Below are 14,942 nucleotides of genomic sequence, written 5' to 3' on the forward strand. Positions count from 1 at the left end.
AAAACGTTCCTCTTCAACCAGGCCTTGGGCTGGTTAATACCCAATAACCTTTTAATTGTGTTGTGGGTGGGCGGTTCTTTGTTTTCATTCTTGTTTTTATTATGTATTTTGTGTCTTTAAAAATTTTATATTTTGATATTGTGAGCTGCCCTGACAACTATGGATGAAGAGTGGTATACAAATTTAATTAATTAACTAAGCCAGCCTGGTGTTTGCCATATGTTTTGGACCACCTGCTATCTGAGGCTGATGGGAGTTCAAAACATCTGGAAAATAGGTTGGGGGGAGCTGCTTTTGACAATAGTTTGCTTGGGCAATACTTGACTATTGGGCTCCATAGGATGAGGAGACTTAGTTATTCACTGAAGTCCATGGGACTCCACTATCTTAGATGCTTGAACTTAAGTTTAACTGGATTGCAGATAAAATTGATAAGTATTCTTGTAATTTATTTAATGAGGGCGCAAAGAGCACATCTATTTTAAAGGAGATAAAAACACCACAACCTGGAATGAAAATGCATTCAGGAGCTCGCCCCTCACTTTCTTTCCTCTGCAATTTTTCTACTGCTAACCATTCTGAGCTTGAGTGATTTCCTTTTATCTCTAAGTGCCTTGATTCACACAGGCTTATTGACAGCTGCACCTGTTATATACTGCCAATGTTCCAAAATATTTATGCAAAGGGAAGCTCTATAAATAATTTGACAGTTATGTTTTCTATGTTTACTAGTTAATTTTTATGGGGTTGGGTAATATAAGCACTGTTTATCATTGACTTTCCATGTTTGCCTTTTTGATTTCTGCACTTCATTGTAGCATTTTATGGCCGCCATTAATGAATCAAAATAAAAATGAGCAATATTATAAAATGCCGCAAACAAACCATCTGTTTTGCTTTAATTACTAAAAAAATTAACATGCCTGCATCTGCACCGGCTTCTGAATACCAACTCCACTCCTATTTTATAATAACTAGCCATTACCGATCCACTACTACCGTCCCAAAAAAGTTTTAACTTCTGAGACAAACAAATGAAACCGTAGGACAAAGGACACCAGAATACTTAATCCTAGTTCACAGAAACTGGTGGTAATTGAAACTGGTGAGGCAGAAGGCAAGGAGCCCAGCAGTAGGTGGTGGTGGTGGTGGTGGTGGTGGTGGTGATGATGATGATGATGATGATGATGATGATGATGTATTTATATGCTACCCACCTGATTGGGTTGGTTTAGGTTGCATATGATGCTTGTGGGGTTGGTGATTTGAAGAGAATTGAAGGGGTTCTTGGAAAGATTTTTAAAAACTGGTTTAAGGAACATGTAGAAGGGTCAGGAAAAGGGTAGGATTAGCCTGCTTCTTCCGTGGGCCAAAACTGAAATGAATGGGAACTAAAGCCATGATGAATATGACCAATTGCATTCAACGGGACCTGGTGCAACTGAGAGGGACGTCCTAACTCCCAATGTTGATGGATGGAAGATTGAGATGGAGCATAGTCACAGAGGGCAAAGTTTAGCACATTGGAAGCTGTCTCATATTGAGTCAGACCATTGGTCAATCTAGCTCAGTGCTGTCTACATTTGGACTGGCAGCGACTCTCCAGAATTTGAGGCAGGCACCTCTCCTAGCCTTAGCTGGATATTGAAGCTGGGGTCTTCTGCATGCAAAGCAAATGCTCCACTACTGAAACATAAGTCTTCCTTGAGAAGCACTGCTGGTCAAGGGGACTTCACTGCGGCAGAAGCCTTGAGCGACCACCAGTGGTGATTCCAGCAATGGAAACCCATAAAATGGGTCATTTGGGCACTAAGGCCTTTGGATCCATCCAGAAAAGAAAACTGCCCAACACCTTCCACCTTGATGGACAGGACTATGGATGCAATTCAAACTTTGGTGAATCCAAACTCTGTGCCACAAATCAGAGTGGTAATAATTCCCCTGATGGTCTGGATCCAACCTTGTGTTTCTAATACTGAAACATTGTGACACTGCACAGTCTTCTTCTGCCACTGGTGTAAGAGTTCATGGATTGGCAGCACTCATATATTTTTCCTTCCACTCACAGTGCTTTGGCTCCATGACTGCTATTAATTAAAGTTGTTTGCTTCATAGTCGTGCATGGTTGTTTCCCCCCAATTAGCTTTCCATTGCATATGTGACCCTATTCATTTGCTGCAGTGATCCATCTGCAAAACATTTAGCGGATTTCTTTCTTCAGCCAGTGTCCAATATTATCTTGCATAAAGAAAACCATCTGGTCATGTTGCAATTAGTCCTATTTCATGTGAGTTGCTTGAGCCAAGCGGTTTCAAGATAAGGGCGTTTTTTCAAAAGAATTGTTTAAACAATTAAAACACAGTGGACTGAATTGTAAATTCTAAAAAGATGCATGAGCTTGAGCTAAAACAAGATACACTGACACACACAAAATTAGAAACATCTTCTTTGAGGTATTTGAAGGAAACAAGCATGAATTGTTTTGCACTGTTATGGCAATTCACACAGTCTGGAATGATTCCCTGCTAATTCTGATTTGGTCATACATATTCCATTGTGATCTGTTCCAAAGGACAGAGAAATTTAAATATGTGTTTCAAGGCAATTGATTCATGCCATTAAAACTGCAGCACATTTTATATTGGCAACTCAAGCACTAATGCAATAGCAAAGACAGACATGAAAATGAGGTGATCTCTGCAAAGAAGACCACAGAAACAAAAATCTGCTCTGGGAAAAGAGATAAAATAGAAGAGTTTTAAACAAATTCAAAGCTGGATGATCTATTTATCATAGACAATAGTGCTCTGCTGAATTCAAAAGTCAAAACCCATTGATTAATTCCAGACAGCTTCAAGCTGAGGTCACATTTTGCAACAAATATTTATTTCAGGGTTGTTGAATAATTTTATAAGTACAGTAATGTGTGCACATTTCAATATAGTATTATATGTACAATAACATGTATAATTGGAGGCAAGACAGGGATAAAGGGGGTGGGAGAGATCCACTTACATTGGATCAATGCTTTATCAGATGATCCTATCCCTAGTTCTAATACAGGGGTACCTTGGATTAAAAACAGCTTAGTTTATGAACAACTTGGATTAAGAATGCTGCAAACCCAGAAGTAGGTGTTTTGGTTTGTGGACTTTGCCTTGGAAGCAGAACATGTTTCACTTCCTGTTGAGTGTGTTCCATTTGTAAATTGAGTCTCCCACTGCTATGGGTAAGCACGCCTTGGTTTAAGAACGCTTTGGTTTAAGAATGGACTTCCAGAACGGATTAAGTTCGTAGACCAAGGTACCACTGAGGTATTGTGTATTTTGGATTCCTTTTCTCTTGCTTTGAGCTCAGTGGAACTGGCTTTTTGAGTAAATCATGCATAGTTAATTTTGCCTCTACAGTCTTGAATATATGAGACAGCAATCAAACCTTTTCCCTGAGATCTGTTCTACCCAGTGAAGATTTGACTGAGGTCCTCCTTTTCATGGAAATACCTGAACCACAGAAGATATGCTTGATTTGTTAAAAAAATGATACATGCAAATCTTATAGCTAATCAGCATGAAATCCAGCTGCGATGAAAGAGAATTAAAACTGGCTTGTCTCAGGACTTCAACCATATGCGTCACAGTGAGCATCTCTCAGGCAAGGAATAATAGGTGTTACCCTTCGTCTAGGCTGTGACGAACTTTTCTCTAATCAGAATCAAAGGACAATAATGCAGCTAATAAAACCCGAAGACTTTGCAGAATCCTGATAATCATGGTGGAGTTTGAGGTCAAGCCTCCTGACTTCCTCATTAAAGTTTCTCATTCCGTGATCAGCATCTCTTTGCAGCATGGAAGAAGGTATAAACCAGCCCGTTCTCATTCAAGGCCTGGCTTCTCCTTAGCCTTACATTTACATTTGCTTCATCAGCCATTCTTAACTACCTCCTGATATTTGTTTGGTAACAGATGCCTGAAACGTTCCATATATAATTAACGTTGTAAACATCCCCATGAATGCTGAAACGTCCTTAAGCATGGGGGTCTTGAAGTCAAATTCAAATATGGGTCTAACACTAATCCTTGGATATAAAACTGCTGATGGTGCTGTAAAAATTATAGTGCAACAGTATTTGGAATACTATGTACAGTTCTGCTGACCTGATGTCAGGCGTGAGGAATTCTCTCCCTCCCCCGATGGCACCAAGAATCAGGGAGGAAACAAGAAAGTTCTTACTTATGATTTATTCAGTCATCACGGTGAAAGACAAAGAAGTATGATTATTCCTCAGTGATGGCGTTGCTCACACTGAGCTCCTCCCCCCCTTCCCTTCTAACAACAACACCTGCCTCTACAGCATCCGCCTGTGGACAACTGCCTCTGTGAGCTTTGCTTTTGCAGCCTTAACAAACACCACGTTTTGGGAGAAGGGAGGTTGGTTATGCTGTCCAGTGACATGTCAGCTAGCTGCTCTGCCTACCCTCCTCCTCCTAACACCTCATAACTCTGCTGTTTGCCTGTCTCTGAGCTGTTATTTTCCTCAAAGCCCTGCTGTAATTCGAGACTGCCTTCCTATTCTCTGGAAGCTACAGGAGAAAGGGTTGGGGGCCTCCACCATTCCTCCTCCTCTTCAGTCCAGTCCCTGACACCTGACCTCAAAAAGCATCTTGTAGAATTGAAAAAAGATCCAGAAAGGGGCAACCAAATGGATCAAGGGGATTCAGCAAGTACAAGGAAAGGCTACAGTATCTGGGACTTTTTTAGTTCGGGGAAAAGGTGAGAAAGAGGAGACGTGGTAGAAAAATTATGCAAGGCATGGAGGAAGTGGATAGATAAAAAGTTTTCCTCCCTCTCTTGTAATACTAGAATTCATGGGCATTCAATGAAGCTGAATGTTGGAAGACAAAAGAAAGGACTTCTTCACCCAGTGCAAAGTTAAACTATGGAACTCACTTCCACAAGAGGCAGTGATGGCCACCAACTTTGATGGCTTCAGAAAAGGACTAGGCATATCATGGAGGATAAATGTTTCAATGGCTATATTCTACCTTTATGGTCAGAAGAAATCATTCTTATCAATACCAGTTGCTGGAAACTGCAGGAGGGGCAAGTGGTCTTGCGTTTGGCTACCACAGGCATTTGGTTGGCCATGGTGAGGACACGCTGTGGATCAGATGGGCCATTGGCTAGATCCAGCCGGCTCTTCTCATGTTCTCAGTTAATATTTCAACCCATTTACTGGGTGCTGACATTCCAGAATGTGGGGGAAAGAGCTTGCACAGTGATATAATAGGCAAGTTCTACAGCGATTACTATGCTTCTGCAGAGAAACATCTTTGGGCATAGTTTTAATTTTCTCCTGCACACTCTGATGTCAGAGGTGTGAAACAACTCATGCATGAGTGGAAAGCACATTCTGCATGAAGAAGAGAACCTTTGGATCCAATCCTATGTGACATTTAATTTCAACATGAAGTAGATTTGTCATTCCTTTGCCATTTGATGTATGAAACGTGTCATGCTGAGTGGCCTTTTTGCTCTAAGCAGCACTTGAGGAACAGTAACATATAGTTTGTCAGTGCAGGCTGTGATAAAACAGGCACAACTAGCACATTCACAAGCATATTTTTCGATTAAGGGGATGTTTGGTAGTGCTTTAGTAGTTTGTTGCTAAAAAAAATAGATGTCTGAGGCCTACATGTGACAATACTTTGATGAGGGGAAGGCCATAGCTCAGTGATCAGACACATCCTTTGCATGCAAAAGGTCCCAGCTTCATTTCCTTGCAACTTCAGGCAGGGCTAGGAAAGAACCAGGTCAGGTGTAGATAATACTAAGGAAGATGGACCAAGGGTTTGGGATTGTGGGTTTGAACCCCACGTTGGGCAAAAGATTCCTGTGTTGCACTAGGTGACTGACATGGTCCCTTCAAATTCTACAGTTCTATGATCCTATTAGTTTCGGTATAAGGCAGCTTCCAATGTTCCCCATAAATATATGTTAATCAGTTCTCAAACTGATGTGGAAATGTGAAGAATGGAAATTTAAGACTGGGAAACTGAGAAACCAAGAAGAAACCAACATTGATAGATTTGTCCATCCCTAAGCAAATTCAGTAAGACTGAACCCTCTGTGCTGGGAACCAGAAAATTGGAACTTGAAAACTGGGAGCATAAATACTCCTTTCAAATGTCAAATGATTTGTCTACTGAGTTTATTTCTATTTGTGTCTTTTTAGTGGTATCTTCTTTTACCTTTATATTAACTACTAGTTTAATTTAGCCTTTCCCCCTCCCACACATATATCAGGGGATGAATGGGAGTGAAGCCTATTTAAATGCATTGAAGTGCATTAGCATGAAAAATTGATGCAACCTTACGGCACCCTCATTTAAAGGTGCCTTTAAATTAGTTATAACATCTGCTGTCAAGTGACTTGCTGACATCAGATCAGATTTTGACATTTTTAACTAGAGTGTCCCAAATGAACATTTTGGCTTCAGTGATATACGGCATATAAGGGAGATAAGAGCCAAATGTTTCTGTTTCTTGTCCATGGCTTCCTTTTCCTTCAAATTTGCATGATGCAATTGCTGTCCCCCCCCAAAAAAAAAAAAATTCTAAGCTCAAAACTGCCACATAAGGTTATATAGGGTATACCCATCTTTATAGAAGCATAATGCATAGAACACAGAAAAGGGTCTCTGTGAAATGTACACTAGGGTACAACTTTTTTTACAACCTCATGTTCCAGTAGCTTAGTTAGATGAACTTTTGCCTAAAAACAAAGGAATGAACTGTCATTTCCAAATATTTTTTGGGGGGGAATCACCCTGAAATCAATAAATTGATTTTTGTATATGTAACTGTATAATATATTATGTAATATGCATAGCATACAAGAAAAATAGAGCTTGCAAATTTTCTAATACTTGCACTGGCAAAGGAAGAGGCGTACATAGGGGGCGCATTGCCCCCGGCAGCGCAATCCCAGTGGGGTGCCATTGTGGCTGCCACCCCCGCCCACGCTGGGCTCCACGCCCCTATGGGCGGGGCGGCACGCCCCCAGGACGCGTGCCAGCCCAGCCCCCACCTGCTCTCTGCCCCCAGTGACAGAGAATGAAGCTCCACTGCTGAATACTTGTACAATGTTTTGTGCATTGTACAATGTACAGTGGTACCTCAGGTTAAGAACTTAATTCGTTCCAGAGGTCCATTCTTAACCTGAAACTGTTCTTAACCTGAAGCACCACTTTAGCTAATGGGGCCTCCCACTGCCGTTGCGTGATTTCTGTTCTTATCCTGAAGCAAAGTTCTTAACCCGAGGTACTATTTCTGAGATAGCGGAGTCTGTAACCTGAAGTATCTGTAACCCGAGGTACCACTGTACACCACTTCTTATTGCTTAGAATAAATTGAGGTTGCAGTTTGTCTTTGTTTCCGCTGCAAGCACTATAAAGTTCCCGTATCACTGTGATTGCACAACACACACTGATCACTTCTTGGTATCAGGAGTACAGATGGCTCCTTCTTCCAGTGATTCTCCCATACAGTTTTAAGAAGTTCCAGACTCCCTAAATAAGGCATTAAAGAGATAACCTGTTGGACACCATCTCTCTCCTTGTGAAAACAAGGTGCTTTGGCATGTTTCCAATACAAAAGGCTTGTTGAAAGAGCAGGGCCTTCAATAGGCACCAAAAAACAAGCGACAGAGCCTAATATTTAAGAGAAGGGAAACGCTTGAGCTTCAAGATTTCAAGAGATAACATGTCCATTGTACAGGCCTGCAAATGAACAAGGCTACAGTCAGACAAAGATTAAGCATAGGGCAAGTTACATTGGCTGCTGAAAATCACAAGAAGCAGAATTCTTTGTCAAATATTGTAGGTGTCTTCCTACAAAAAGCAAAAGTTGGATCCAATTTTAGTCATACCCATGAAAGCCAGTGGTACCTACCCTACTTACCTGGGCATAAGCCCTGGTGAATTTAACAGGGCTAACTTCTGAGTAGATGTGATGAGGATTGCATGGTTCCAACCCATTGTACTTTAATTGGATGTATTGTTTTAATATGACATAGCAATTTCAAGTTGTCGAAAGCTGTGCTGAATAGTGAACGGTGCACTTAGAAGGCCAGGACAGAAATGTTTATATAGATAAAGAAATGACTATTGCCCCAGTCAAGCACCCCTGCAGAAAAGGACGTGACAGCCCAGCTACTTGAAGAGAAAGGCAAACCAGGTGAACAGCAGTGCAGAAGATTTACAGCTTCTGTTGTTATAGACTAATCGTGTGACCAAAGATTAGCTATAGGGGGTGCTGTTAATGCTCCTAAGCCAGCACTAAAGAGATTAACTTTTTTAATTTACTCTCTACTTTTTAATAACCTTTACACAGTTGCCAAATAAAATAGTCCTGTTGCTTACAACCTGTGCTTACTTTGCTGGAAATCTGGCTCTGGAGTAATAGGAAACAACTTTTAACAACAGTTCTTGCCGTGTCAGATTTTTTATAAAAAAAGACCACGGCGACACATCTTTGTTTGCAGAGGAAGAAAAATGAAACCATATTGTTGCTATTTCTCCCCTCCACCCCTAAACTTGTTAACCTTTCATCAAGCTTGTCGTTCCGAATGAATATCAAGTGACCACAATATGTAACAATGTTTGGTCTTCCGTCACATCCAAAAATGACGCTGTGCAAATATGTATGTGGTCTGGTTGTGGAGACAGCAGCACACGTGCATCTCTTCATCGTTACCCCTTCTGTCTTAGGACAGGACTGTCTTTTCCCTCACCTGCGGAGAGGCCTTGGTTTACCCCTGAAAATACCCTTCCTATTTTGTTGTCCCTATGCTTGCTCACAATTGCTACCTTCCCTGAAAATTGTGATCCTTGCACTATAAGCTTTCTTGCTCCTGCCATCTGCCACCTAATCAATCAAATGTGTGGGTGTTTATTTAGACCTATTCTCTGGGACACCAGAGAGGCTGATTGACCCTTACACGCTGTCTTAAAGCCAAGAAGAGGGATATGTGGCTTTAAAATGTGTGTGTGTGGTCATTTTGAAATACCTGGCTTATTTCAATAACAGATTATTGTCAATATCATTAATAACCAATATGAATCATGCCCAAGAGGCAATGGCATTTTAATATGTTTAAAAGATACAAGAAGAGCAAGATCTTCTGCATCCTACATCAAAATCCCTAAGATAATGTCATTTAGATGATCACAGTACACTGATTATTTAATGTTTTCAAAGAACTATCCATAATGACAGCAAGATTTATTTCTGGAGCAGCAGTAGCTGGACAAGATTCAAAGTGTGTGTGTGTGTGTGTGTGTGTGTGTGTGTGTGTGTGTGTGTGTTGGAGAGAGAGAGAGAGAGAGAGAGAGGGAGAGAGAGAGAGAAAGATTTAGGTTGTTTTAACCAATGTGTTTCCCCTTGCATTTTTTCATAGTCGAATACCTTAGTGTTTCCAGGTTCCATCAAATGAAGCATCACTTTATGAATAGCTACTTTTCCTTGTGGAGAGGCATTGAACGGGGGGGGGAAGAGTTTTATTGATTCCCCCCTGTTTTATATTCCATATTACAATACACTGGTGTGAAAAATAACACGAGGAAGAATAAATGGAAACCTATTCAACAGAAGTACGAAAAGACCTTGGTGAATGCTGGACAGCGGAGACAGGGTGTGCTTGTCGGTTTCACATAGTACCAAGGGCTTTCTGAGCAAAGAAGGACTATTTGCTTCCAGGCCTTGGCTGGGTGGTCACAGAAAAAGAAAGGATGACGAGGGGCTGTGTTCCTGCTCACCCTGTTTGCCAACCTCCACCCTCAGCCATTCTCCCACACCAACACCCTAGAGTTTCCTCTTCCCACCCCATAGAACCACTAAGCCTAATTTTCGCCCTCCCAACTCACGTCTCTCTTTTATTTGCAGCCCCACTTTCCACCTTCAGCCCATGCCCATAGGTTCTCCCACCTCCCTTTGTGCAACATCCCCCCCCCTGCACACAAATCACCCCCATGGTAACCTCCTGCATCTTCCTCCTCCCACACACTGAGCACCCTGTTCACCTTCCATCCAGTTATGGAGCCACCATCCTTTCCTGTTACATTTTTATTTATAAAGGAAGATACTCATTACCGATGCATTTTTTGTTTCTAAGTCCCTTTAATCTTAAAGGAACTTTCTTCCAAGTCAGGGTGTTTAAGGTCACAGCCTTTGTCAAACTTGTAACCAGGAAAAAAAAATATCTATTTTAAGCTTCTCTCTGCTAATCTGACAATGAAAGCAATGGAACATCATGAATCTCCAGCTGGCGCACTTTTGTACAAGTGCCATTCATTTCTGTGAAGTTGCGCCCATGAAACGCTTTGAGGAGCTAATTAATACTGTCAGGAGGACATCTAAAGCACGGGGCCGTGTCCCAATGGGATATTCAAATAGGTTCACGAGCTGCCCTTAAAATGCACGCATGGAACAGTCCCTATAGAATGAGACATCCAACCAGGTTGCTTCTCCTTATGTGAAAAGTTGTGTCATCTTTGGATGCAGCTGCTGGCACTGAAATGTTTGATTTGGCTCTCAGTCATCTCAGCCAGTGGCCATGGTACCAATAAATAAGTAAATATACAGGTGTATGTAAGCACATACCGTAGGCAGTATTCACTTCCCATCAGCAAAAGCCCTGTGCGAGGCAATGGGACATTTTCATCTCTCTTTACACTGCATGCCCTCCGCAGCCCCTGAAATAGGCTCGGGTGGGGGGCGGTCAGGAAAACCGCAGAACAGCACAGGGAAGAGGTGGGGACGGGGGGGGGAATGGTTTCATCTGGCAAGCTGCAATGCAAAGCTTGTACACATAAAACTACTGGAAGGGTGCGAGATTGAATTCCTCACAATGTCTGTCGTCTCTCTCTCTCTCTCTCTCTCTCTCTCTCTCTCTCTCGTGTGTGTGTGTGTGTGTGTGTGTTGGTGAGAGACAGAGAGAAAGAGAGAGAGTCATGGATTTGGGCATCCCATTCTTTACAAGAGGCATTTATATTGCCTGGGGGCAGCCAGACATTTGCATGTGTAAAATTTCAGGTAGTAGCTAAACATTGTTGCCCGATATATTTTCCTCTTTCAAAATAGCTATGGCAGAACCTTGAGTGTCCAAAGAAATTCTACATTGTTATAATGACACTCCACTCTTCCTTTAGAGCACATGGCTCTCAGTGAACTCTCAGCTGAGCACTAATCAGATCAATACTGCTTAACAAATCTATTGCATTTGGTACCCCAGTGAATTCAATGGATCTGAAAATGGGAAGCTGCTAGTTGAACCCTAAGTTTGCATCCTGTTTTATATCCACCAGATACAACTCCTTAATCTAATGTATGACCCTGAAAGGGAAATGTTCAGTCAGATATTATTTTCCTAAGGAGGCAGCAAATTAAGCAGATCCAGACAACTGAATTGCATACACAGATTCACAGACACAAAATGGAAATAAATTAAGGAAACTGGAGGACCTGGGATGCTGAATCTTTGCAGAGCCATTTATAGCAGATGGAAAATTACCCAGATGCTTCTCTGCAAATAATCTATGAGATGCTGAAAACAGCTCAAGAAATTCTTGCAACAATAACATAAAACAGGCCATTTCTGCTATCAGCACAGAGAACCAACCCAACATCGCTGCTTAAATTAAATTTTGTTCTATTTTCCTGGCTTGCCTAATAAATTGGTCACAAAGCAAACTACAGGACAAGGTCATGGAAAAAAGTCACAGGGGGGGAAAGAATGCCATAACTCATTAGTATACTTCTCTGCATTTGCAAATACAGTTCTGGTCATATCTCATAGACTAAGCAAGTTTGCCTTGAATTATCACAGCAGAGCATGTAAGAGCAAAGGAAAACAGAACTGGATAGACAGAGCTGCACATTTCCAAAGATCCCAATAAAAGCCCTAAACCAGACACTGAGGATGTACATGCATTACAAACTTATTTCCCTTTTTATCAGATTAACTGACATGGCTCTTCCAAATGATCCTGTGATTTGCAGAATACATTCTATTTTAAGGTCTTGCTTTTAGTGTATAAATTATTATTATTATTATTATTATTAGCCCTGGAGATGTCAGGGATTGAACCTGGGACTTTTTGCAGGCAAAACAGTTATTGTACCACAGAGTCATGACCCTTTTCTATTTGGACAACTGACTGTAGACCAGTAGATGTGACAGAGGACTGGACAATATGAGAACTGGGAAAATAAGCAGGAGAAGCCATGAAGGAGCCAAGGATGTCTTATCGACTGCTTCATTTGGGGATTTAGAAGGAAACAGACAGTGTCTGGAGTAAGAAGTAGCAATCCTGGAATTGGGTCATGATTTCTTCAGTGGGTACCTATGATTTCAGACCTAAGAACACAACTCCAGACATTTTGAAAATTAACAAAGGGTTCACGGGCTTTGAAGCAATCAATATCCGTTCTTGGTGTGCAAAACAGCTCCATTACAATCAATGAAAGTTTTACCATTCACCTCAGTAAATGCTAGATTGCTGCCTTAGGTTATTGCTCTTTTGATTTCAGGCTAATTTACATGGGTCTTTTCACAGACCGATCTAAACCATGTTTATTCAGAAGTAATTTCAATGGGCTTAATGTCCAAGGGGGCAGGTCAAGGACTGTGGCCTTGGAATGTCAACTAGAATTACAGTGAACTACACTACTTTCCTCAGCTATGGATTTTCTGCAAACAAATTTAAGTACGCTTTCCATTGGTGTTCCACCAACAGTTAATTCATTTACAGTGCAATCCTGTATGTGTTCTACTGTTTAAACTGTGGGAGGTCATGCACTCTAGGAAATGTTAAATAGCACCTTATGGCTGCCCACTGTGGCTGCCAGGTAAGCCCATGACTTGGTGAATTGGTATAGCAGGGGATTTGGGGTGGGGGATACTTTGCCAAGAGCTCTTCAGTCCTGGACAGCATCTTTCTGTTCTATCTTTATTCATTTCAGGTTTTATGACTCCCACCAAACTTCAAAATATCAGCTTCAGAAGTCTAGCTTCAGGGAGAGAGAGTCTTGGGAGCTGCTGGCTTGACTGATAGGATAGACCTTCCTGTTATAAAGCCTCCCCATTGGTTCCATCAACTGGGATGGGGAATGTTTGGCCTTTCAGATGTTGCTGAACTGCAACTGCTATCACTCCAGCAGGCATGCCCAATGCCTGCAGATGCAGAGCTGCAGGTCAGCAACATCTGGAGGGCCACCAGATTAAATAGCAAAGTTTGGTGGGTCTTTCTCTCAAGTACTAAAGCAGTTATCTTACCATCACTTTCAATTTTGTCGTTAAGTAATTCAAGGGCCATTCAATCAACGTGCGTCCCCACTTTCCTTCTCTTCTGAACTGCAAAGGGGGAGGCGCACCCAAGGGCAGTCAAGGGCACAGGGCTACAGTGCTGTGATGGACTGCCACGATCCCAGCTTTTGCTTGAAGGGTTCAAGCACTGTAAATCAGCAGCTGTGCCTCTGAAAAGAAGAAACCTGCGGATAAAAAAAACAGGCAGCACATTTAGGCAGAGTGTTAATGTTCATCTTCTGACCTAATCTGTAAGAGCATCCCACCACCGCCCCAAGCAAGACATAAGATTCTCTTAATGGCCACTCCTGACAGATATTGATTGAAGTGAGAATGCTTTTTCTAACTGAAAAATTAAAACTTACAACTTACAACTTTTTTTTTTTAAAAGGAGGGGGTGTATTCTAGCAATGGAAAAGAAACCCAATGCCTGTATCCACCCTGCCCTGTGTGTGCTCCAACTACAAAGAGTCTTAAATATGCATTTCAATAAAGGCAGCATTTCTGAACACAGCCGTCTTCATTCATGCTGGCTACCCTCTGTATTAGAATGTGTGCAGAAAGCGATGCAGACTGGGGAGGAATTACTAGGTTGGACTGACTCAATTAATGCAGTTTTTAAACATGTGGTGCTTACTAAGGGGTTAAAGGTAACTTACAGCCAATTTCTATTAAGGCTGGGAAAGGGGTATGCTTGAGTCGCATTTTAATACAAACTTACCTAATTTGTATTTTCCAATCCAATATATTAAGCAAAATAGGCTCACCTTTGAAAGTTGCACAACTCCAGATCCTTTGACATAGTTCTCCAATCCAAAATCTTGTGCAATAAAGGTGCATATTAGGAGGGAGTGCACAGCACTGTTTATATTAGTGAAACGAATGTATAGAAATGCCTTATATTAGGGGAAATTGCTGCAAGCATTCTCGGATGACATGGCTGATTTCATTTCAGATCTGGCCATGGAACTGAATTGTCTTGGTTGCTTTGATGAATCACCTTTGAAGCGGGGCGGGACAGGAAAAAGCTGGGCCAGAAAAGCTGGGCCATAGCAGTTCATGCATTGGTTACTTCAATAATAGATTGGCTTAGTTGGGTAGAGCATGGTGTTGGTAACACCAAGGTTGCAAGTTCAGTCCCCATATGGGACAGTTGCATATTCCTGCATTGTAGGGGGTGGGACTTGATGATCCTCAGGGTCCCTTCCAACTCCACAAGTCTATGATGTTATGGTTCTTTGAGTCAATGCTATATGTGGAGCTTCCCTTGCTCTTGATCCAGAAGCTGCTGTTGCTGCTGGAGTGAGACCCTGTTAGCACATAACACCTCTGCTCAGACACCTGCACCAGTTGCCAGTCGGCTACTGGACCAAGTTCAAGATGTTACTATTAGTTTATAAAAGCCTTAACAGCCTGGGGTCAGTTTACCTGCAAGATTGCCTTACCCAATGTGACCACTTCAATCTGCAGCACTGGCACTGTTACAGGTGCTATGTAATACTGATTCTGCATTTGTAAGAGCTGATCTTTTAGTGTGGCAGCACCCAAACTTTGGAACTCATCAGGCCTGTGCCTTCAG

The sequence above is a fragment of the Podarcis vaucheri genome, assembly GCF_965113315.1.
Source record: "Podarcis vaucheri genome assembly, chromosome: 5".
Classification (NCBI taxonomy): domain Eukaryota; kingdom Metazoa; phylum Chordata; class Lepidosauria; order Squamata; family Lacertidae; genus Podarcis; species Podarcis vaucheri.